At 43.5% G+C, this 25592-nt stretch overlaps 1 protein-coding gene across 1 annotated transcript in view; it reads left to right on the forward strand.

Moving 5' to 3' along the window:
* LOC124613802 (atrial natriuretic peptide receptor 1-like) overlaps positions 1-25592 on the forward strand; it is a 459276-nt gene that overhangs the window by 122408 nt on the left and 311276 nt on the right. The gene's annotated exons all lie outside the window — the stretch shown is intronic.

The raw sequence follows: 25592 nt of genomic DNA on the forward strand, positions 1-25592 counted from the left end.
GGAATCCAGTAAAATATCAAATCTCCAACATCGCTGCAGCCGAAAAAACATCCTGCAAGAACGGGACAAACGACGACTGAGGAGAATCGTTCAGCGAGACAGAAATGCTACCCTCCCACAAATTGATGCAGATTTCAATGCTAGACCACTAAGAAGTGTCAGCGTGCGAACCATTCAACGAAAATCAGCCATATGGGTTTTCGGAGCCGAAGTCACACTCGTGTACCGTTGATGACTGCACGACACGAAGATCTATGCCTCGCCTGGGCCCGTCAATACCTACATAGGACTGTTGATGACTGGACACATGTTGCCTGGTCGGACTATTCCCACTTCAAATTGTATCGAGTGGATGGACGTGTAGCGGTATGGAGACAGCCTCGTGAATCCATGGACCGTGAGTGTCTGCAGGGGACTGTTCAAACTGGTGGAGGCTCTGTAATGGTATGCGGCGTGTGCAGTTGGAGTGATATTGGACCCCCGATACTGCTAGATACGACTCTGACAAGTGACACATACGTAAGCATCACGTTTGAACCTGCACCCATTCAGGTCCATTGTGCATTCAGACTGACTTGGGCAATTCTAGCAGTACAATGCGACATCCCACACTTACAGAATTGCTACAGAGTGGCTACAGGAACACTCTTCTGAGCTTAAACTTTTTCGCTGGCCACCAAACTTCCCAGACATTGAACATTGTTGAGCATATCTGGGATGCCTTGCAGCCCGCTGTTCAGAAGAGATCTCAGTCCCTCGTACTCTTACTGATTTACGGACAGCCATGCACGATTCATGGCGTCAGTTCCCTCCAGCATTACTTCAGACATTAGTCGAGTCCATGCCACGTCGTGTTGCGGCACTTCTGCGTGCTCGCAGGGGCCCTACACGATATTTGGTTGGTGTATCAGATTCTTTGGCTCTTCAGTGTAGTAGCTTATGTTATGATCTCACTTTTCAGTGAAAAATGTAATTTCGTATAGATTTTCTGACATAATTATTTAAATGCGATAAGTTGTTCTAGCTATGTTAGTTGAAAGGTACACAGTCAAATAGTTAAGGAGCTGTATATTCAATCTATTTTAGAAGCAAACATATATTCGTCAAGATACTACGGAAAAATCTGTACCACTCTGAAAGGCAGGAATCCTATGAGCATAATCGTCCACCCTATTCTCAGTGTTACAGAAAGATACAGGTTTCCAACTTGTCATGAGTGGAAATGGCGCAAATGTATTAGCTCGTCGTTACTCCTGGTGTTTACCATTCAGTTATTCCATACGACTGTTGTTATTTATAATTCGGGAAAGCTAGTACTCAGTTTTACGTATCCTTTTCTTGTTGACATTGTCTTGAGTCAGTGTGTTGAAGTAGGAGTATAATTTAGTAAAAAAATGTCGACGAAGTATAGAGCTGATCCAAAAATATATCCACGAGGAGAAAATGCTCACAGTGGATCTGAGGTATTTTATCACCGGTCTTGAATATAAGCTGGCGTTGCATCCTACTTTTGTCAAAGTCAGATTCTCCAATTTTTGACAAAGTAAGATTCTCCAAGCATACCGAGAACATACGGGAATTGAAGCTACCCTGCTGCGTTGAGAAATAGGGAAAAACGCAATTGATGGATCAAATTGACTGAAAGAAGGGATAATTTGATAGGACTCTTTCTGAGACATCCAGACATGCAACAGTTATCAGTTTGGGAATGGAGGGAAGTTTGCGGTGGGGGTGGGGAGGGTGGGGGGTGAACCTGTCTAGCGAGACAACGACTCGAATACAGAATGCAGGTTCAAATGGATGCACTTTGCATTTACTATGAAGAGATGAAGGGGCTTGCACGGTATAGAGCAGCGTGGAGAGCTGCTTCAAACCAGGCTTTGGACTGGAGACCATAACAACTACAACAAACTAAAGTATTCACATAGCACCTCCAACATATAGTTACTCATCACATGCTGGTCGTTGGCTGTCGTGAGAAAGGTGCAAGAAATAGTTCAGAAGTGATGTTTTTTGAGTTGGACAACCCATAAATTGTTCACAGCGCCAATTCCACTTAAGGGGCTCCGGAAAGGCTCAAAATCATGAAAAGTTCAATTTTTACTTTTCTGAATCTGCAGACTATTACCTTTTAATAGATATGTAATTTATTCAATTCCGAAGACTACAACTATTTTTAAATTTTTTTTGAAATGTGTTCTACATGGGCGTGACCCACTGTGGCGCTGTTAAACTGCTGTCAAATGGTGTTATTATTAACGTCCGTGTTCATCAGGTACATTTTAGTGATGTGAGATAAAGTATGTGTTGTGGCTAACCTGTCATGGTTCAATATATATATCGCTGGTGTGATTGTCGATTGTTTCATGTTTATTTACTCTGTCGTTATCTCGAAAATATTCGTAATTAATTCTGTTTCTTGAGTCTCTGTTTTGTTGAAGTATAATAATGAGTAAAAGTAAAGTTATTAGAAATCCTCTCAAGGCTTTTAAGAAAAGGAGAAATGTTGGAAAGCCAAAGGTATGTGTTATTACTGTAAACAATAAAGACGATAACCAAGTGAGTGAACCTAACCTCTCACGTACACCTGCCCATAGCAGCCAAAGTGGGAAAGAAAATACTTCACAGAAGAAGTTTGGTTCAATGAGTGAAAACTATGACTGTTTTATGGTCGAATCGGATGTGAATGAAATATTTGATATGTCGGTTCTCAAAGGAATTTTTTCAAACTGTGTAAGATGTATTCATTGTAGTGAAGTTGGTCTGGAACTCTCCATAATAAAGCACGTAGGACTTGCTAGTGAAATACAACTGAAATGTGATAAGTTTTTATACATGACCACCTTTTGGAACAGTGTTGCAGTAACTGCAACTGAAGAAAATGGTAGCAAAATCTACGAACACAACATTAGATTTGTTTATTCCTTGCGTTCAGTTGGTTCAAATGGCTCTGAGCACTATGGGACTCAACTGCTGAGGTCATTAGTCCCCTAGAACTTAGAACTAGTTAAACCTAACTAACCTAAGGACATCACAAACATCCATGCCCGAGGCAGGATTCGAACCTGCGACCGTAGCGGTCTTGCGGTTCCAGACTGCAGCGCCTTTAACCGCACGGCCACTTCGGCCGGCTGCGTTCAGTTGGTAAGGGTGCTACTGCAGGTGCAATTTTCTGTGGCATCATGAATCTTCCAAATCCCCCAACCAAGTTTACGACCTATAATAAATTAATAGGATCTAAAGTAGAAGATGTCTGTATAGAATCTATGAAGAATGCTGTGGAAGAGTCAGTAATGGAAAATAATGGTAACAGAGATTTGACTGCAGCGTTCGATGGTACCTGGCAAAAACGGGGACACACATCTCTTCATGGTGTATTATCTGCCACCAGTATGTATACAGGGAAAGTTTTAGATGTAGCAGTAATATCAAAGTATTGTAGATGTCCACAAAAATATAAAGGTACACATGAAAATAATTGCAAAGCTAACTATAGTGGCAGTAGTGGAAGAATGGAAGTGGCTGGAGTTGCCAGTATATTCCAGCGTTCTGAGGCGTGTGACAAAGTGCGATATGTTAATTACCTTGGTGACGGTGATTCTAAAAGTTTCAAACATGTTCAAGGACTGAACCCCTATGGTGATGATGTTGTAGTGCAGAAATTTGAGTGTATTGGACACGTACAGAAGTGAATGGGAACAAGACTTCGGCGACTGAAAGCTTCGTACAAAAAACAAAAACTCAGTGATAGTAAAGGGTTGGATGGGAAGGGAAGGTTAACTGACAGTGTAATTGACAAAATACAGAACTATTATGGAATGGCTATTAGGCAAAATACACAAAGTGTCGACGAAATGAAGAAGGCTGTTTGGGCTCTTTTTTTTCATACTTCTTCAACCGATGAAAATCCCCAACATAGCTTGTGTCCCAAAGAAGAAGACAGTTGCTGTAAATATAACAAAGGATTGCTAACTGGTGAAGTGTACACTCATAAGCATAGTCTGCCTCATGCAGTAATGGAGGTGATAAAACCTATTTTAAGAGACTTAGCAGCACCTGAACTGTTGAAAAAGTGTATTCACGGAAAAACTCAAAACCCCAATGAAAATGTAAATAGTGTTATATGGTCGAGAATCCCCAAGACTGTATTTGTTGGAATAGAAACACTTCACTTTGGTGTGTATGATGCTGCTGCGACTTTCAATGATGGCAACATTGTAAGATGCAAGGTATTTAGAAATATGGGAATGAAGATAGGTTCTAACACGGTACGAGCGATGCTTGCTTTAGACAAGGAACACCTTCGGGCTGCAGACAGGGCTGTAAAGAGTCAAGAACTACAAGCAAGAGTAAACAGGAGGAGGAACAAGAGGAAGCTGGAGGAGGAGTTTGCAGAGGATGAAGATAATCCATCCTATGGACCTGGAATGCACTAAAAAGTTAATCCAATCTTTGTCGCTCGATTCTCAAAACTTTTATTTTCTCATACTAATTACATGTTTTCTAAGGATCTTCCAAACATATTTGTTTCAAACTTTCAGTAAATGTTACACAGTACTTCTGCATAATTTAACACAGCCTTTATCCAAAAAACTGTATATTTTTGAATATATAAATAAAAAATTGCAAAAAAATGTTGTGAATTTTCATTACAATTGAAAAAAATCATCTTTAATAACTGAACGAAAATTTTGTAAAATCCCTGTGTTAAGTTGTAGCCCATATTCCAATAAATAATCTGCAAAAAGTTCAACTTCCTACCTCAAATACTTTGTGAGGAAAGATGTAATTTATAAGCGTTATTTTAACATTGCAAGTATAGGGCGTTCCGGAGCCCCTTAAACAAAATAAATGTGTAAGTCGCTTCATCCCCTAGCACGATATACGGCTTCAGTATGAATGGGCGACCCGTCGCTGTAGACAATCACACCTTGCTCTGAAGGGGAGAGACACAACCAGAAAACTGACGGGCGAGTGACTTTCGAAGTATCATGTTGTGCAAGCCGTATCGCAGCAAATGAATTCGAACTGTGAGTGCGTGTCCGACAAGTGCAAGAGTGACGGGCGGCTGGCTCCTAGTGAGGAAACGTAAACAGCAGTGTCTCAAGTTAGTCTGTGGCTTAAATCCAATACAGAACAGTCACCAACTGAGCAGCTCTCATTGCCTTCCGTACATAATTTCTGAGATCAAAATAGCAAATATAAGCCCATAAAGTATTGTAATATTCGATTGCTAGCTGTACAGATTTGCGATTGAAGGGAGAAAATGTGTATTCGTCTGTATGCGAAAGCGAGGAACTTGTGGAAGACTCCAGTACTACTGTTACAATCAAGAAATTGCGAAATTATGAACGTAACAACAGAATCACATTTGTGTTGCCGAGTAACAGTCGGATGTCGTGGATCGCTAGGCGTCCCTTCAGGGAGATAGGCATTTTAACTACGCCACCACAACATATATATTCCCTAACGATATTCGTCATAAACAATCCACCACAATTTGAGGAGAACAGTGGTGTACGGACCTACAACACTAGAGAAAAAACTAACCTCTATTACCCATTCTGAATGCTGTCAGCGGCTCAGAAAGGAGTTCAGTGGGCAGCAACAAAAAATTCGGAACATTTGCCAAATAACATAAAAGTAAATTTTAAATTCAACTTAAAATGTTTCTCCTTTTCAGCTTCTATGATTCTATTGACTTAAAAACTGCTAGCCGCAAACAAAAGGACCAAAAAAAACAACTTATTTTAAGTGTAGGCGCAAGAGTAGAACTCAAAAAATATGTGCTTATGAATGGTAACACTAATCGTGTGTCCATATCTCGTAATCTGATTCGTTCCACATAATTTTGAATAAAGAATCGTTGAAATCATGTAGGGAATATGTAACTAACTAACTAGATATAGGTGCAGCTCCCTAAGTGGAAAGGTTTCGCTTCCTTTGTACACAATGCCACGTTTGATTCGTGAAATGTGACTAGTATGTGGTACGTGTATTCGTTGAGTGTAGGTGACGGTAGTGGGAGTATGTATTGAGTGTGGTGTCATGTCCTGTTGTGTGATGATGACAGAAGGAAGAGGGTCAGATCTTGTTCACGCACATAAGGTAATCTCCTACAATAGCACCAAAGAGGAATCCGAGCATAGCGCCCCTACTCGACCAACGGATCACCATCAACAGAATCACGTGCACTAACTCTGTCAGACACTGCGGAGAGGTTAGGAATTTAATCAAGGACTTTGAAGCAGAGTTTGCTGATCAGATACTTTATACTACCAGTTCTTCCTCGCTTTATCGGTCAAATACTAGCGTGAGAGTTTCTTCCCCCGCCAGGGCTCGAACTAGCTACCCCCGAGTCGAGCGCCAACGTTCAGGCGTCCGTAGTAGCCTCGGCTATGAAGATGGGTCCCTCATCAGTGAAAGAATAATATCTTCTCTACGGAAGAAATATTTTAAGAACCATTTCTGATGAGTAATAATACGGTACGAAGGAAGGATGCTGCAGAAACGATGTTGCCAAAAAAACGGTTGTTTCAGTTTTCCAGTGCAAAGACTGGTTTGATGCTGTTCTTCACGTTGCACCCCAATAGGAAACTTGTGATTCTTAACCTCACGGTCTTTCTTTCCTGATCGTGACTAATATATGCAGCAAAATTCACTGATATCGTTCCAGCGGTTTAGGATGAGCTTTGTCCCCTTAGCTTAGTCCACGTACGTGCATGTCAAATATATTTCACATATAATTAAAATATTTTACACGCATTTGTACATTTTATTTTACCTGTATCTCTAGCAGATTTCGCCCTGCAGTTTTAATGTTCACGTAGCTCAATCTTTTTGACGTCGTATGTCCCGAAATATGTGTCGTACACCGATATAATTTTGCAGGTAAATCCATCGGCATATGTGTCTACTTCAAATGGTTAAAATGGCTCTGAGCACTATGGGACTTAACATCTATGGTCATCAGTCGCCTAGAACTGAGAACTACTTAAACCTAACTAACCTAAGGACAGCACACAACACCCAGTCATCACGAGTCAGAGAAAATCCCTGACCCCGCCGGGAATCGAACCCGGGAACCCGGGCGCTGGAAGCAAGAACGCTGCCGCACGACCACGAGCTGCGGACATGTGTCTACTGTCTGCCAAAATTATTGTGAATAGTATTAGCAGTAAAGAAGTAATAAGTTAAAACGTCATGCTTGATGCGGCACTTTTTCAAGCATGTTAGTGTTTATGACGACTTATCTCCTGAATAATGGGTCATAAAAAATGGTCAAAATGACTCTGAGCACTATGGGACTTAACATCTGAGGTCATCAGTCCCCTAGAACTTACAAGTACTTAAACATAACTAACCTAAGGACATCACACATACCCATGCCCGAGGCAGGATTCGAACCTGCGACCGTAGTGGTCGTGCGGTTCCAGACTGAAGCTCCTAGAACCACTCGGCCATACCGGCCGGCACTGTAAGTTGTCATGCGGAAATTTTTCTACATGCTCACCAAAAATGTAGTAAGCGACAAACATTTTCCGTTTCATTATTTTATGGGGGTTGCCAGGGAGAAATAGATTTGAAATTATGTGTAAAGTTTGCTGAAGTCAGTAACTACATTCATTCTCAAAGAGTGTATGAATAAAGTCTGGACACTCGCGTGTCGTGGCCTACACATCTTTTTCATCCCCGACCCCACTCTTTGACAGGCGGGTAGTGGTTACCCCCACAACGATAGTTTCACAATGGCTATAAGCAGTATGAGACTTAAGATCTGAGATCATCAGTCCCCTAGACTTAGAACTACTTAAACCTAACTAACATAAGGACATCACACACATCCATGCCCGAGGCAGGATTCGAACTTGCAACCGTAGCAGCAGCGCGGTTCAGGATTTTTTCTCCTGCCATCGTTCGTTACTTTGTTGATTAATTACCAAAACTCGCTCTATTTTCTTATATAAGTCCCTCAGCATCTCCAGGTTTCGAAAACGTTTTACGTGTAATGATTTTCATCTTATAATATCACTTCTAGACATTATAGGTTTCACACCCTTAACAGTCACTCACACAATTACGACGCCATTGGCAGATTTTAAAGGTGTTATTTATTCACCCCAAAATATTTCCTCTTTTCCATTTTTCTCCTTAGTTTCCATTACTGCCTCGTCTCTTACATATCGAGTAACATGAGGGACAGTCTTCAACCCAGCAGCACTCCTTTTGCTTCTACTGACATTCTCGCATGTTCTTCGAGCCCTGTAGCTGCAGTGTACTGCAGTCTGTTGCTCCATATCGCTTTACCGATGTCAAAATCTGAAAGAATATTTTTCATTAAACGTCGTCTGAAGCAAAATTCCATCAACAGTATTAAAATCCTCCAGAGAACCAACAACGAAACAACTGCTTCAGTGGCATGTAGGGTGTTTGAGACAGGCGAAATAGCGTGAGACTTCAAGAAGAATTTAATATTCCCAATATCTAAGAAGGCAGCCGACACGTTTATATCACAATATCACCCGTTTAAGCAGTCGTGCTTGCAAAATAATAACGCTAACATACCACAGAAAAATGGAAGGAGTGGTTAATCCTAACTTGGGGACAGATCAGTTAGTGTATTTATATCGTTTTTAGCTTTAGAAAAAGCTTTTTAAAATTTTGAGTATAGTTTTCTCTTCGAAATCTTGATGATATTTTGGGGAGCGAAAAGTCTGTGTGGAATTCTACAGTAGATACTATAACACTACCGCGGATTAATAATTACCAGAAATGGTTTAAACCTGCACGGTATTGTGTTACCCCCTGGGAGGAGTTTCGAATTTGACCGTGTGTTACCTAACAGAAAGAGGGTATCGAACATGAAATTCGGAAGAGTAGCAGTTTGTAGACAACAGAAAGACTAAAATTGGGTAAGAATTTACAGAAACAGATTTAATATAATTGAAATAAAGAATGGTCGCCAGCCTAATTGAGCATAATAATGTGAAAACATTATTTTCAATAGATTAACATATACTCTTGCAAAAGTGACTTTCATAGATTCTTACTCAGAAAAGTGCAAGGAACACCTACAATATGCAGACAGAACTGCACAGTGGGTAGCAGTAGTACTCAATTGCAAAGACTAGCATTCACAGAAACAAAATAGAGACTTCATCCCTGCTGGCTACAATCACTACTTCAGTCTTTAAATAATTCAGCACAAAAAAATGTTCTCTCAAAGACTAAAACGAGACTAAATAACATCCCATCAGAGTTCAATTTAGGTTAACACACTTATACATAATACAAATGCAATAAAATTCACAATACTCACATTCCATATGCATTCCACTTTGTCAATGTTTCAGGTTCATTAACAGAAACCTACTCTCAGTTTGACTTATTCTGTTATTAAATATTATAGTGGAATCCTTCAAACTGGCCACTCCTTTATCCACCAATAAGCACACTTTAAGGAAAATCTGCGAATTATAATAAATGCTGAACTACAACGCCACTTAAGATCATTTAGCCATCAATGCTTGGAAACAATATACACTCGCAATATTCTTATCTGCATTGCTAAGTTCAAATTAAACCAGTTATTCGAAACGTTTCTAATTTTTCTGTCTCTTTTATCACTTGTGAAGCAAGTGATTTTAACCAATCACATTTAGATTCATTAGTACTAACCTTTTGGCACTTTCGTATTGAAATATTTCATAAGAAATCAAAAACTTTTCATCTGTTAAATATTATGTGCCCCTTATATTACTCGTGAAGCGAGTAGTTTTTAACTCACAATCTTAATGTTCCTACATATTAAACAATGACACTTGTAAATTAGAAGCTATTCACAGTAAATTTGAGCTTTTCATAAATTCAACGTAAAATAAAATAGATTAATATCAGTCTTTCACAAACGGGATACTCGGACTTAAAATACTTTGAGAAAAGGACCCACTTGGTTGATTGAAAGGGAACTTTTCATTGTTCAAATACCAGTTTTTGCAACACTTGGATTATTATTGCAAAATTAAACACACACACACAAACACACTGCTTGATGCTGATGTACAGTTCTAACCTCCTGAAGTTGTTGGAGCAGTGGCGCAATAGCGGTGGCGAGCACGTGGCGTCTAACTGGTCTCTCCTGTGGCGGATTATTGCTCTATTTTATTTCTTCTTGGCAACGTAAATATTAATTTTATAGCCATTCCCAGTGCGAGAGCACTCTTTTATAGCAGTAACCACATCCGAGGCCGTTCCATCATAGATGAGGATACCTAACGCCTCCCTCGGCACCTGCGGTGTTAACTCCACAACTGCTGGTCACTGACTGCCTACTGTGCTCTCTCACTTCCCGCTCAGTCTGAGCGCCAATTCCACCTTTTAGCTCGCGCTACTCCATTTTCGTAGCGGAGGGGAATCACTATGTCTTTAACATTATGTAATACACAGTCCCGAAGTATGGACCACTTTTTTACATTGCATAAACAAACATGTCTAATAAAATTCCATTACTTAAGCCCACTATTACGTCAACAATTTATACATTATAAAGTAACACCTCCCTCCAGTGATCCAAAGAACTTAACTAGTAACGAGTAAACACTTTTAAAATAAAGTCACACTACACATAATTGCACATAATCGATAATGGTGTTACAATACCTTTTTTATAAATTTTCCCTGAGCTTGTGCTTATTCATGTGGTATTCATGTTCACCCTAGCTGATCGTATGTCAAACTTGTTCTTAGAGTGAAATTGTTTGCTCACAGCTAAAATTGACTTATATGTGTCAAAAGTGAGAGCAGAACGGAATAATGATGGAGGACATCAGAACAATTTATGAGTATTTTTGCATGAGGATCCCGCGGCATCAAGTGGCCCATGTTAGGGTAACAACGTAATGTTGATTTACGTGGTTTGTTATTCCACTTATTTTAATTTTGTCGAACTACCTTTATAAAGATGAAATAAACAATAGTAATGAGTCATCATAACCCGCAATTGCTGTTCATATAACGTTTAAATACAGTTGTTTGGTTTGTTCCCAGAACTGGGCTGTGCGAACGGCTCAGAATACCTACGTTTTGCCAATCTGCCATTAGATGCATGAAGTGCATATTTCGCATCTATCCATACTTCTGTGCCTCACAGTCACCGAACAACTAACATGGCCGGAAAAATCAAACGGGCATTGCTTTTTAAGCATCAAGGACTGTGGTACACGCGAAATGTATTCGCAATTTGGAATATGGAACACCATCGCTATATAACGGAATGACGACAGTGAAAAATTGTGCCAGACCGGGGACCGAACTCGGATTTCCAGTTTACCGCGAGCGGTCGTCTTGCCATTTGGCTATCCGTCCACGACTCACAGCCAGACCCAAACTTCCATATGTCGTCAACCATGTGTCCACAACCTGTACTCGCACATCCATTACGTACACTATCTGATCAAAAGTATCCGGACACTTGGATGAAAATGACTTACAACTTCGTGGCACCCTCCATCGGTAATGCTGTAATTCAGTATGGTGTTGGCCCACCCTTAGCCTTGATGACAGCTTCCACTCTCGCAGGCATACGTTCAATCAGGTGATGGAAGTTTCTTGGGGAATGGCAGCCCATTCTTCACGGAGTGCTGCACTGAGGAGGTATCGATGTCGGTCGGTGACGCCTGGGACGAAGTCGGCGTTCCAAAATATCCCAAAGGTGTTCTATAGGAGTCAGGACTCTGTGCAGGCTAGTCCATTACAGGGATGTTATTGTAGTGTAATCACTCCGCCACAGGGCGTTTATTATGAGCAGATTCTCGATCGTGTTGAAAGATGCATTCGCCATCTCCGAATTGCTCTTCAACAGTGGAACGCAAGAAGATGCTGCGATAGTGCCACGCAAAACAACAAGGGGTGCAAGCCCCCTCCATGGAAAACACGACCACACCGTAACACCACCTCCTCCGAATTTTAGTGTTGGCACTACACACGCTGGCAGATGACGTTCACCGGGCATTCGCCATACCCACACCATGCCATCGGATCGCCACATAGTGTACCGTGATTCGTCACTTTATACAACGGTTCTCCACTGTTCAACCGTCCACTGTTTACGCTCTGTACAGCAACCGAGGCGTCGTTTGGCATTTACCGGCGTGATGTGTGGGTTATTAGCAGCCGCTCGACCAAGAAATCCAAGTTGAAACTTCCTGGCAGATTAAAACTGTGTGCCCGACCGAGACTCGAACTCGGGACCTTTGCCTTTCGCGGGCAAGTGCTCTACCATCTGAGCTACCGAAGCACGACTCACGCCCGGTACTCACAGCTTTACTTCTGCCAGTATCTCGTCTCCTACCTTCCAAACTTTACAGAAGTTCGCAGGAGAGCTTCTGTAAAGTTTGGAAGGTAGGAGACGAGATACTGGCAGAAGTAAAGCTGTGAGTACCGGGCGTGAGTCGTGCTTCGGTAGCTCAGATGGTAGAGCACTTGCCCGCGAAAGGCAAAGGTCCCGAGTTCGAGTCTCGGTCGGGCACACAGTTTTAATCTGCCAGGAAGTTTCATATCAGCGCACACTCCGCTGCAGAGTGAAAATCTCATTCAAGAAATCCAAGTTTTCTCACCTCCTGCCTAAGTGTCATAGTACTTGCAGTTGATCCTGATGCAGTTAGGAATTCCTGTGTAATGGTCTGGATACATGTCTGCCTATTACACATTACGACCCTCTTCAACTGTCGGCGGTCCTGTCAGTCAACAGACGGGGTCGGCCTTTACGCTTTATTGATGTACGTGTCCCTTTATGTTTCCACTTCACTATCGGAAACAGTGGCCCTAGGGATGTTTTGTTTAGAAGTGTGGAAATCTTTCGTACAGACGTATGACACAAGTGATACCGAATCACCTGACCACATTTGAAGTCTGTGAGTTCCGCGGAGCACCCCATTCTGCTCTCTCACGATATCTAATGACTGCTGAGGTCGCTGATATGGAGTACCTGGCAGTAGGTGGTAACGCAATACACCTAATATGAAAAACGTATGTTTTTGGGGATGTCCGGATACTTTTGATCAATTAGCGTATATTCGCGTACAGGGGAGCCATTTCACTTGTAAGTCGCTTGCGCGGCGTCGGTGGATAAACACGATATTGCAGTGCCTGTATTGTTCCGAATCACGATGTAAAGTTTCTTCGGCTATGCATGACCGAGGGAACTTTGCATTGTAGTTTGAAATAACTCAGGCACTGCAATATCGTACATGGTACATGTTTCCCAGAAAGACACATAGCGCATACCGTCGATGTTTGTATAATTGTGTCGGTGTTTTCAGTGCAAGAGAGATACAAAGATGAAAGATAATTTGAAATCAAACGAATTGCAGTTACTCTGTGACAGCCTACCAGAGACCACGGATTCCTTTTATTAAAATACTAAGAAAATATCGCTGATCAATCTCGAAATGTTGTGGCTAGAGCTTGGTTTCAGCCTATACTTGGTGTTTCAGGAGGAATAGTAAATACTCCACATTACCTTTAAACATTCCATATAACATGCGTCTCATTTTTAATGGTTACAAGGTACAGCTGTCAGAAAGTACCCAAACCAATGAACACAGAAACGTTTAAGCAAAAGTAAATGTCTAAATTCAAAGTTGATTTTGGTAAACACCACTTCCGACCATAGCACTCGCAAATTCTCTATGCACCTCCACGATAGCCCTCCGGAGGTCATCTTAACTGAGAAGCACAATTCATCATCCGAACGATAAAGTCGTCCCTTGAATTAACTTTTATTTTCCTATAGACGTACCTTTTATTTTTCCCTAGGGGCAAAATTCTGAACGGGTAATATCTGGGGACATGGATGACCAACAAACGTGACCATTTCCGCCGACCCATTTCCTGAGAGTCTTACGTTTAGGTGGTGTGTTACCTGACAACTATTAGTAAAATGTGCAAATGTCCCGCAATTCTGTATCGACATACTCAGGCTTTCAAGTTTTCCTTATGTTTTTCATGAAGAAAAAGAAATAAACTTTTTTTATTCTAGTTGCATGACGCTGACTCTGCTGAAAATAATTAATGAGTAGAGGCTGGTGTACGCTACGTCCATCATTTTCTCTTATGTGCAGCACCAATATGTGTAGATAATGTGCGCGTACTTATTGAAGGAAGATCTTCTACCAAGTGAACAATGCCTACTGCTTCATCTCCGCTCTGTTCGTTTGGACGTTCAAATGAAATGTGCGTACTGGACGCTGCACCCGTCTCAGGCACGAGTAAACACTCTTTAAACCGTTTCTCTGTGGTTAGGAAGTCGCACAGCGTATTATTCACAAGCAGCAGCGTTTTCATTACAAGACCAGTGCACAAACACGGTATATCGGCGTACCCAGCATTTGTAACCAAATCGGCCAAGAATTCACAATCACAGATTAAAAATTCACTTACGTAAACTCATGCACAACTCCACAATCTAACTTCAAAACAAAAAAGGAAATTCCATAAGTGAACCCATCACAACTGGAGTTCCACCACGTGGAATGAAAACGTATCTCATTAACCAGCAGTATCTCTGTAACCAATAGAAATATTCAAATGTGTGTGAAATCTTATCTGACTTAACTGCTAAGGTCATCAGTCCCTAAGCTTACACAATACTTAACCTAAATTATCCTAAGGACAAACACACACACCAATGTCCGAGGGAGGACTGGAACCTCCGCCGGGACCAGCCGCACAGTAGATGACTGCAGCACCCTAGACCGCTCGGCTAATCCCGCGCGGCTGTAATCAATAGAAACTGAATGCGGGCTGGTTCCCCTTATTCCGCCTCAGCTGCAATATGTCGGCGATTGCTGCGCAAACAAGTTCTCCACGTACGCGTACACCAGCATTACCCTACCACGCAAACATAGGGGTTACACTCGTCTGGTGTCTGGTGTGAGACGTTCACAGAGGGGGGGAGGGGGGGGGGGTGCACTGGGGGCCGAACCGCACAATAACCCCGAGAGAGTGGCAGTGGCTCAGTGTGGGGCGGCGGAGGGGTGAGGTGGGACTGCGGTAGTCATCGTGGGGCTGTGGACCACTGCAGCTGCGGCGGGGACGAAGCCTCTCCGTCGTTTCTAGGCCTTAGGTTAACATACAACACAATGCAATATACAGATGGCGGTAGTGCCTCGTACACAATGTATACAAGGGCAGTGCATTCAGAATGAGATTTTCACTCTGCAACGGAGTTTCCGCTGATATGAAACTTTCTGGCAGATGAAAACTGTGTGCCGGACCGAGACACGAACTCGGGACCTCTGCCTTTCGCTGGCAACTGCTCTACCGCCTGAGCTACCCAAGCACTACTCACGCCCCGTCCTCACAGCTTTACTTCTGCCAGTATCTCGTCTCCTACTTTCCAAACTTCACAGAAGCTCTCCTGCGAATCTTGCAGAACTAGCACTCCTGGAGGAAAGGAATATTGCGAAGACATGGCTTACCTACAGCCTGGGGGATGTTTCCAGAATGAGATTTTCACTCTGCAGCGGAGTGTACGCCGCTATGAAACTTCCTGGCAGATTAAAACTGTGTGCCGGACCGATTCGAATTCTGTAAGTTCGAGCACTTGCCCGCGAAAGACAAAGGTCCCGAGTTCGAGTCTCGGTCCGGCACACAGTTTTAATCTGCCAGGAAGTTTCAGGTCAGTGCATTGTTGAAGCTGTCATATGTACTCAGCTAATTCATGCGAAGAGGTTTCCTACATGGTAAGGGCCATACGATGGAAATTAAAGGACTTTGGACACGAAATGGCAGTTGGAGCTAGGCACACAGCACATTCCATTCGGAAATCGTTAGGGAACTCATTATTTCGAGATTCATAGTGTCAAGAGTGTGCATAGAATACCAAATTTCAGGCATTACCTCTTACCAGGGACATCACAGCGGCCTACAGCCTTTATTTAACGACCAAGACCAGCTGCGTTTGCCTAGAGCTGTCAGTGCTAACAGACAAGCACCACTGCATGAAATAAATTAAATAACTGCGTAAATCAATGTTGGCGTACGATGAACTATACGTTAGAACAGTGCGGCAAAATTTGCCTTTAATGGGCTTTAGCAACAGAGGACCGGCGCGACTGCCTTTGCTAACAGAACCACATTGCCTGCAGCGCCTCTCCTGGCACCGTGGACGTACCGGTTGGACCCGAGATGACTGGAAAACCGTGGCAAGTTCAGATGAGTCTCGATTTTAGTTGGTAAGAGCTGAAGGTAGAGCTCGAGTGTGGCACCGGCAATACGAAACCATGGATCCAAGTTGTCAACAAGGAACTGTGAAAGCTGGTGGTGGCTCCATAATAGTGTGGGCTGTATTTACATGGAATGGAGTAGATCCTCTGGATGTTCGGCAACTTGGGAACCATTTGGAGCCATTCATGGAGGTCATACTCCCAAACAACGACGTAATTGTCACAGATGACGATGCCCAAGTCACCAGGCCCCAATCGTTCGCGATTTGTTTGAACAATATTCTAGACAATTCGGGTCAATGGTTTGGCTACTAACATTATCCGATATGAATCCCATCGAACATTTATGGGACACAATCGAGAAGTTACTTCGTGAACAAAATCTTTCACCGGCAATACTTTCGCAATTATGGACGGCTATAGAGACAGCATGGCTAAATTTCCGCCAGAAGGATCAGTTTACATTGACTGTCTTACAGTATGGGGTCAAAGTTTCAATAATAATACGCAGTTCTCCAGCTTATGCAGATGGAGCAAATTGGTTTGTTCAATTTTGCATTAGATGTGGTGTACGTCAAACGTTAGTGGGGTTATGAAAGCTCTGTTTAATTCACTCACGGTTACTGATAAACACGAAAATACGTGTTTTGCCATTTTTCGTGCTCGGCAGCTGATATGTAAATAAGTAACCACAGCAAATTGCTCAAATCTTAACGATACATTCTCTTGGCATTCATCTAGAAGCACCGTCTTTCCGTTTTCAAAAATCCTTATCCGCTATCGGGAACTATCCCAAAAACATAGTTTATGGGTACCAAAACCAAGCCTCGAATTCAACGCGGCTATGCATAGCAAATGGCCGTTTTCCTAAAATCCAAAACTCAAATAACCCAGAAATATTTCTTCATGTCTTCATCCGTTTTCCGAGATGCAGAGGTTCAAAGTTACCCAATTGTACACGTAAAATATGGACGTAACGGCCGGTGTGTGGCAAGAACGTGTCTTATAAAGTGACGCAGCGTCTCCGTTGTCATCATAAAGATTCTGGGAACCCCCTGGTGTAGCACCGAAGCACATGCATAATTTTTCTGTACCCAAATTCCTGTCTGGGGTGTAAAATAAGTTCTGTGTTATACCAGATTCACATAAGTAAACTAACAAAATTTTACTCATCGATATAGTTCCTTCGATACCAGTAACAAGTGTTAATGTAGCAGGTAAAAGAGGGGAGTCAGTGGAAATATTCTCCTATCTAGCACGAAAAAGACGAATATGCTCCTGTAGTAAATGATTGCAAGATTGAGACAGTGATGGTGAGAAGAGACAGTAGTAGTTGGACAGAACGAAGGAGACTGTGGGTGTGAGACAGGAGATAGTGACAGCTAGAGACACACAAAGAGAGAATCACAATGAGTGGGCTAAATGCGTGAGTGAGAGTAGGCAAGTAGGACTGGATGGGTAAGAACGAGTTACAGCAATGGACTAGTGGGAGTATGAGAGCTACGGCGGGGGGAGGTTGTACGTAGTGAGAAGCGAGGTGAATGTTAAGAAGTGCGCAAATATGTTGGCATACCAAAATTTCGGAAAATTTTTTTAAGGTGTGAGCAAGGTACACTACTGGACATTAAAATTGCTACAGACGCGAAATTTAACCGACAGGAAGAAGATGCTGTGGTATGCAAATGGTTAGCTTTTCAGAGAATACACACAAGGTTGGAGCCGGTGGCGACACCTACAACGAGCTGACATGAGCAAGGTTTCCAACCAATTTCTCATACACAAATAGCAGTAGACCTGCGTTGTCTGGTGAAACGTTGTTGTGATGCCTCATGTAAGGGGGAGAAATGCACACCATCACGTTTCCGACTTTGATAAAGGTCGGATTGTAGCCTATCGCGATTGCGGTTTATCGTATCGCGACATTGCTGCTCGCGTTGGTCGAGATCCAATGACTATTAGCAGAATATGGAATCGGTGGGTTCAGGAGGGTAATACGGAACGCCGAGCTGGATCCCAACGGCCTCGTATCACTAGCAGTCGAGATGACAGGCATCTTATCCGCATAGCAGTAACGGATCGTGCAGCCACGTCTCGATCCCTGAGTCAACAGATGGGGACGTTTGCAAGACAACAACCATCAGCACGAACAGGTCGACGACGTTTGCTGCAGCATGGGCAATCATCTCGGAGACCATGGCTGTGGTTACCCTTAATGCTGCATCACAGAGTGCCTGCGATGGTGTACTCAACGACGAACCTGGATGCACGAATGGCAAAATGTCATTTTTCGGATGAATCCAGGTTCTGTTTACAGCATCATGATGGTCGCATCCATGTTTGGTGACATCGGGGTGAACGCACATTGGAAGCGTGTATTCGTCATCGCCATCCTGGAGTAACATTAGGCGTGATAGTATGGGTCGCCTCTTGTTCGCATTGACGGCACTTTGAACAGTGGGCGTTACATTTCAGATGTGTTACCACCCGTGGCTGTACCCTTCATTCGATCCCGGCGGAACCCTACATTTCAGCAGGATAATGCACGACCGTATGTTACAGGACCTGTACGGGCCTTTCTGGATACAGAAAATGTTCGACTGCTGCCCTGAAGAGCACATTCTCCAGATCTCTCACCAACTGACACCGTCTGGTCAATGGTGGCCGAGCAACTGGCTCGTCACAATACGCCAGTCACTACTCTTGATGAACTGTGGTATCGTGTTGAAGGTGCATGGGCAGCTGTACCTGTACACGCCATCCAAGCTCTGTTTGACTCAATGCCCAGGCGTATCAAGGCCGTTATTACGGCCAGAGGTGGTTCTTCTGGGTACTGATTTCTCAGAATCTATGCACCCAAATTGCGTGAAAATATAATCACATTCAGTTCTAGTATAATATATCTGTCCAATGAATACCCGCTTATCATCTGCATTTCTTCTTGGTGTAGCAATTTTAATGGCCAGTAGTGTAGAATGAGGCAGTTGGCAACCTACTTTTAACCAGGCGCATATTCGCCTTTTATTTCTCTGATAGAATCGTATTCCACAGGTAGACTGCGCAGAAATGAAGACACGTTTCTCGTTGTAAAAGAAGTACCACGAGTGAAAGGAGCGTTTTCCTCGACTTCCGCTGAGATCTGCACAGAGGCGGCGAGCCCGGGCCGCTGAGCCGGTGCTGCTCTCCCTTTAATGAACATCTCGCGTCACCGTGACGCCGCTCCGGCGCGACCCGCCGCGCCCTGTGAGACAGCGCATCCCGCTAATGGGATTTACGGGCCGAGGCGCCGGCGCACAGTTCCGTTCAGTTCAGTTCAGTTCGGTAACCAACTTACGCTCACTGCCGCCTCGACGTCTTTACGCACCCCGCCCCGCGTGGCATTCGGCGCCCTCGAGCGTTTCCAGCCGCTGCCTCATTACCGCTCTCACGGCACCCGACAACGCCACCCGCGGCGACCGCGAATCGCGAGCGTTATCGCAGTCTAGAACAGCTGATAAATGTGACGGTCGCGTAACCCCTCACACTCCTGGAAGACTCATCCCTCTACTACTTGTCGTCCATCTTTCAGGAAGATACCGTCACTTACAGCCTGCCTGAAGGAACAACTTAATACACTACTGGCCATTAAAATTGCTACACCAATAAGAAATGCAGATGATAAACGGGTATTCATTGCACTAATATATTATACTAGAACTGACATGTGATTACATTTTCACGCCATTTGGATGCATAGATCCTGAGAAACCAGTACTCAGAACAACCACCTCTGGACGTAATAACGGCCTTGATACGCCTGGGCATTGAGTCAGACAGAACTTGGATGGCGTGTACAGGTACAGCTGCCCATGCAGCTTCAACACGATACCACAGTTCATAAAGAGTAGTGACTGGCGTATTGCGACGAGAGAGTTTTTGGGCCACCATTGACCAGACGTTTTCAATTGGTGAGAGATCTGGAGAATGTGCTGGCCAGGGCAGCAGTCGAACATTTTCTGTATCCAGAAAGGCCCGTACAGGACCTGCAAACTTGCGGTCATGCATTATCCTGCTGAAATGTAGGGTTTCGCCGGGATCGAATGAAGGGTAGAGCCACGGGTCGTAACACATCTGAAATCTAACGTCCACTGTCCAAAGTGCCGTCAAGGCGAACAAGAGGTGACCTGTTACCGATGGCATCCCATACCATCACGCCGGGTGATACGCCAACATGGCGAAGACGAATACACGCTTCCAATGTGCGTTCAGTGCGATGTCGCCAATCACGGATGTGATCATCATGATGCTGTAAACAGAACCTTGATTCATCCGAAAAAATGACGTTTTGCCATTCGTGCACTCATGTTGGTCTTTGAGTACACCGTCGCAGGCGCTCCTGTCTGTGATGCAGCGTCATGGGTAACTGCAGCCATTTTCTCCAAGCTGATAGTCGCTGCTACTGCAAACGTCGTCGAACTATTCGTGCAGATTGTTGTTGTCTTGCAAACGCTTCCATCTGTTGACTCAAGGATCGTGACGTTGCTGCACGATCCGTTACAGCCATGCGGATAAGACGACTGTCATTTGGACTGCTAGTGATACGAGGCCGTTGGGATCCAGCACGGCGTTCCGTATTACCCCCCTTAACCTACCGATTCCATATTCAGCTAATAGTTATTGGATCTCGACCAACGCGAGCAGCAATGTCGCGATATGATATACCGCAGTGGTGATACGCTACAATTCGACTTTTATCAAAGTCGGAAACGTGATGGTACGCGTTTCCCATCCTTACACGAGGCATCACAACAACGTTTCACCAGGCAATGCCGGTCAATTGCTGTCTGTGTATGAGAAATCGGTTGGAAACTTTCCTCACGTCAGCACTTTGTAGGTGTCACTACCGGTGGCAGGCAACCTTGTGTGAATTAGCTGAAAAGCTAATCATTTGCACATCGCAGCATCTTCTTCCTGTCGATTAAATTTCGTGTCCGTAGCACGTCATCTTCGTGGTGTAGCAATTTTAATGGCCAGTAGTGTATATGTCAAATGGTATATGCTAGTCGTAAAATCAGATCGCCGCAAATGTTTTTCAGCTAGTATCTTATAGAAATTGAACCACAGAGGGTGTTTAACAGATTTAGTTATACATTAACGAACGACAGGAAAACCGTACAAGTTTAATTCTTATGTGAGCCGTGCGTGGCTCGTATTCCCGACGTCATGTACTTTACACAATGTTTTTAACGTAGTTCCACGTCACTACGGTAATTTAAATTACTACTGTCACTGAGTTGCTGCTTTGGCTGACCGTGACGGGCGCTTGCAGCGCATTCGATATATCCCCTCTCGTAGTATCTTTGCTCGACTGCTATTACTTCCCAGTCGTTTTCTGTCATAAAGAGATCGGCTCGCAAGTTCGGGTCTGCCAGTCAGTTGGAACACGTCTGGAGCGCAGTCCGGACCTGCCAGTCGGGGAGTTGCAATGCGGCACTAGTGCAGTCGGGTTGGAACAGGAGTGAGGTCTGCGTCGACATGGCTCGCCCGACTACTGCCGCCACGCATCACTTCAGCCGGGCCACGGTCTTGCTGGATAGTCAGTCGGTCGCCCGATCATTCATGAGTCGGCTGTGTGTGTGTGTGCATCGACTCCTGATTTGTCTTCGTGCGTGTTTACTTACTGTTGGGTATCGTTCAGGTCTTCGTGCAAGTGTTTGTCAGGTCGGTGTGTGTAGTTGGCGTTATTTCCCCTGACGACTATTTTAGATCTTGTTGGCATTCTGAGAGGAGTCACTCGGTTGGTACGGATCAGGAAGAATATCTCCGCGCAGTGCAGTCGGCTGGCTCCACTAACGGTCCCTGCACAGTGTCGGAACGTGTGTGGAGCTTTCCGATCGCTACGAGCTTCGTGGCTAACCGACCCAGAACGTCAAGGTTGAGTGGTGTCTTGAGTACCCAAGCCAAGTCCACTCATGGTGTGTGGTTCGTTTCGGTGGTTCGCTGTTGGGGAGGTTTTCCTGTGAGCAACACCGCGCGTTTGTATTGCTGAAATTTAGCCGCCATGCGCTGGAATTTACTATATTGTTAGACTACAATTCAAGTGCACCAGCGGAATTTTCTGCCTTGTGGCCGTTAGTGTTCCGGTTACCTGCCCTGTCCAGTAACGTAATTCCAGGCAGCGTCCTTTCCTCACCCGTTGTCGCTGTCCAACATGGTGTGTAGTTTTGACAGCTTAATACATAATTCACTGTGGGTAATCACGTCAGTAATATTTTGTGTTAGAGTTCTCATGTGCCGATTGGTGGCAAGCAAGTCGTTTTATCGGTCGTTCCGTGGCTGTCCCTTGGTTGGGTTCCGACGGGTCAAGTGTAGTTGGGCTCACTACCTGTCTCACCTAAGTGAACGAGAGCAGACCGACCCCTTGGAGGCTTCTGAGTGCCGTTGTCTTTATTGGCTTTCTCACCGGTGTTTAATTGTCTATTTATAATCTATCATACCCAATGATTTAAAAACTCTTGGTTTTACTGTGTTTTATGTAAATTGAAGCTCTTCACCCGAGTATAAGTAAGTCTGAATTCTGGCAAGTGGATAATTGCTGAGATGTTATTGCCGTTGTGTTGTCTTCTCTTTTAGTGCGGTTTCAGCTGCCTAAAACTTAACGCTTATGGTAATATTTTTTTTACATTTTGGAAAATTAATTGTGGGCTCTCGGCCGTCTGGAACCTTATTCTTAAAATTACCTTTCAAACTTAAACATTGCTGCTTGGAATCTTATTCTTAAACTGCGGCCTTCTGCCCTTAAAAGTTTATGGTATTTTTGAATTTTGGAAGATCAATTGTGGGCCTTCAGCCGCTTAAGACCTTATCCTTAAAATTATCCTTAAAGCAAAAAAAAGTGGCCTTCTGCCTTTGAAAGGTAACGGTAATTTATTTTAAAATCTTGAGAATTTTATTCTGGGCCGTCAGCCATTTTATTGTAACTTGTTTACTTTTGTCTATCCACATCTGCCTTGAGGCTTTCCGCCCAGCTTTGATATATATATATATATATATATATATATATATATATATATATATATATATATATAATTTTTTTGTAATTGTAGCTGCGTGTCTTCAGTCACTTGAAATTTGCCTTGTTGATTTTTAAGATTTCTTGCTTGGATGCCTTCAGCCATGAAAGATTTGGAGTTTGAAACTCGTAGTTGTAAAAGTTCGGCTATGTGCCGCTTTGGTTGTAAATGTGTTATTAAATTACAATAAATTGCAATTTGGAGGTGAAACTGACCGACACCTTACTTGGCCTTTTCCACAGTCCTAATCACCTTTTCTGCCCAGAGGGTTTAGCGGGCGTATTATTATGCTCTACGCACAAATGAAGAAATTTATCCTATAGCAAACGGTCAGGACAAATAATCAGAAAGGCTTAACAATATTGTTACATTGCTTAATAGCAGGTATTTATATGTTAGATAATATAATAAAGTAAATTAGGAAGAAGTTATTTGCATATAACCAGATACTGACTTCTACGTCGTATACAGGTTCTGTAGACTGAATGTCTTAGAGTACAGTCTACATTTCCTGTTCTACCTCTACTTCCATACTCCGCATGCCACCTTACACTGTGTGACGGAGCAGAGTTTGTATACCCCTGTGACTTCCTCCTTTTCTTATTCCACTCGTGCGTGGTTCGCGGGAAGAACGATTGCTAGTTAGCCTCCGAGTGGGGTCGGGTCTCTAATTTTATCCTCATGGTCTTCTCGCGAGATATGCCTAAGAGAAAGCAATATATTAGTTGACTCTTGTAGGAACGTACGCTCTTGGTACCTTGACAGACGCGCAACGCTGGTCTGCCTCTGGAGTTGTCCCAGCATCTTCTTAACACTTTCGCGCTTGCTGAATGAACCTGTAACGAAACGTGCTGATCTTCTTCGGATCCCCTGTGTTTCCTCCATCAGTCCTCCCCGGTACGGAACCTATACTGGTAAGCAAGAGAACCATTGCTTTCTAGCTACCTCGTGAGCAGTCATCCAATGACAAGCGTCAATTCTCCTGGATCACCCTTTCATCTTTCAATAATTTTCCTAAACTACTACGTCAGACCAGGCTGACAAATAAAATTTCTGCATGTCCTCACCCAGAGCTAGAGAAAGGGATTTGTTTCCGGTCTGTCTTGTGGAGTCCTTGTTGTTTCCTTCGACCCTTTATATATATGAGGGGCCAACTACAGGTATTTTTGGAATGAGCAAGTTGCAGTCTCCCACTTACAGAATCCTCACACCTCGCCTGCTGTTTTCTGCAGAGAGCACAGAGCCATAAAACATGTAGCTTTCACAGAGCCTGCATAGTGTCCACCGGTGTATTTTCCTCTACCGTCAGACTGCCACCATCCTCTCTGTATTCGCCGCCCAAGGCTCGTTGTTATCCGCCTTCCGGGACGCCGTCACCGCAGAAAAACGCTTTAGGAAGCGGCGGTCATACCCTGCAGAATTCTGATGATTTCTTTGCGGCCGTCGGGTTGGCTGTGGTGTTATCTGCTGACCGCTGACCACATCGTGTCGGCTCGTGACAGGGATCCCGTCATCCTACTGTCCCACCTGGCGTCGGCGTCATCTTTTAGAGCCTGCTTTGATCTGCTGTCAGTCTATGAGATTGCCAGTCCAGCCAAACGTAATTCGCAAGAAATAAAACGCCTACAGGTAATTACAATATTCGCTGTCACTACTGGATAAGCTTTAGTAAAAACAAAGGAATACTCTATTTTAAAATCAGCTTACTTCGATCTGCATATAACTCCATTCTCTTTGCATATGAAATATCGTCAGTGTGAAAGTGAAAGTAACCGTCAGTTTCGCCGTCTTTAACCATGAGTCATGTTCAAATAGCGCAATGTAGTGTCTAGGGAGCCTGCATACTCGGTTCGCTTGACAAACAATCAAATAGTCGTATTAATTACGATAAGAAATTTACAATAGTTTTGCAATTACACCGATGCGTCGCAAGCACAGGGTGACGTAAGAAATAATAAATCTTCTTTAGTATAGACAATCCCAAGTCTGTGCTACGTAGAGAGTACAAGCGAAGTGATCTAGCGTTTGTAATCCCTGACACAGTACTCGTTAAAGCCCGTCCTATGGTAATTGAGCGGGATTCACCTTATGAGGAAGGATTTTCGCATAGATATCGATCGTGTGTACCTGAATGGTGGCGAATCAGACTTACATCCACTCAGTAATAACAACGATCCGTCAAGTAAGTTCGAAATGCAATCACACGTCAAGATGGCTCAAAAGCAAACCAGAAGATGCTACCAACGTGACAATAATACGGTCGCCAGCCTAATTAGGCATTAACTGAGTTCCTTCCCTGTACAAGTTGGTATATATT

This window comes from Schistocerca americana, chromosome 4 (genome assembly GCF_021461395.2).
Source record: "Schistocerca americana isolate TAMUIC-IGC-003095 chromosome 4, iqSchAmer2.1, whole genome shotgun sequence".
NCBI classification, from domain to species: Eukaryota; Metazoa; Arthropoda; class Insecta; order Orthoptera; family Acrididae; genus Schistocerca; species Schistocerca americana.